Raw genomic sequence first — 1,529 nt, 5'->3', positions numbered from 1 at the left:
ATATATATGCTTGTCGTAATTGCTATATCTATTGTTACTATTAAGGTGGATACCAAGCAGAAGCTTTAACATGCCGTGCAAAATGCTTTTCGGAATGTCGCCATTCGTTAGGCTCTGAGTTCGAATCCTGCCGAGGTCGACTTTACTTGTCATCTTTTCAGTGTCGGTAGAATTAATGCCATTTGATTACTGTAGACGATGTATCCGACTAATCTCCTTCCCCCATTTATCAGGCCTTGTGCCCATAGTATAAATGACTATTAAGTTGGTGACCTGACAGGTGCATTAACATTCATACATACATACATACATACATGCAAAAACACTGTTGGTGATGTTGAAATTCTAATGAAGAAGCATTGAATCTAAAAACCGGCTCTTTTCTGTATTGGCAAGAAATCTTGAAATAAAACTGAACAATGACATACATACATTTTATTTTCTCAGTTCGGGTGGTGTAGCGTAATACGATCACGAGGATAAAGGAACCACTCCTGCCCCTTGTTAAAAACATCGTGATGTGTAGAAAAGACTGAAGTGTGCAAGCTCTTTAGGTTGCTGCACTATCGAAGCATCCCATTGATGCATCCAGATATTATATGATAATATGCATGGATTATCGGTAGTAACAAATATGAACGCTAAAATCAATGACGGGTCTGTGTGTTGTGATTAGCCTTATCTAGGATTAGGCTTATTGCACTAAGAATAGATATAATCCATGCAACTAAGTTCAAAACAGTTTCCATCAACAGAGATTTTAATGATGGTCATTGATTGCATTAAATGCTCTGCATACCTAGAAGTAGTCGATTTCTGAAAAATAGATCCGATACATTAACTTTTTTTCTCATTCCCCGTAAAAATATATTAGCGTTAACATCTATAACAATAAAAGAGAAATTCTGTCTGTCTGTCTGGGACCCCTGTATCTCAGTCTATATTTGTTCTACATAGACATATTATACCTTTTTGGAATCAGGATGGTCCCGGGATTGAAAACATGCCTTTCATTTGGTTCTTGAACATCCAGCATTGGGATCTTTTTTTAAAGCATTTGGGTTGCCATTTCTAGCAGATAAATCTTGGCGGATACACGCCATCTTGGTTGGCGGTTGTGAGATCACGATAGAGATCGGGGGGGGGGGGATAAATGCCGTTCGCTTCGTTAATTTTTCGCCGTGATAAGAACTTTGGGACAAATTGACCAAGAGATGGAATTCAACTTGGGACTGGATAAATATAAATTACGGAATTAATTTTCATCCGCCCTTAAACTCTCATCAAACAACACCGGGCTATATACTAATTATAGAGTATTATAGTCATGCTATTTAAGCCCGTATAGTTTTGAACCGGAGGCCAAGTTAGCTCCCTGCAGGAGCTTGGTGAAGAGTCCTCACCGAGTGTCACTTTTAAGATAGTATTATACATAGGTCAGTTCGGTATGTCAAACGGTCCTTAACGGCACATCTAATCATACGAATAGTGAGTCCGAAACTAGATTCACGAGATTGCGATACCTACGA

The sequence above is a fragment of the Octopus bimaculoides genome, chromosome 25, assembly GCF_001194135.2.
Source record: "Octopus bimaculoides isolate UCB-OBI-ISO-001 chromosome 25, ASM119413v2, whole genome shotgun sequence".
NCBI classification, from domain to species: Eukaryota; Metazoa; Mollusca; class Cephalopoda; order Octopoda; family Octopodidae; genus Octopus; species Octopus bimaculoides.
This window is presented reverse-complemented; position numbering follows the sequence as displayed.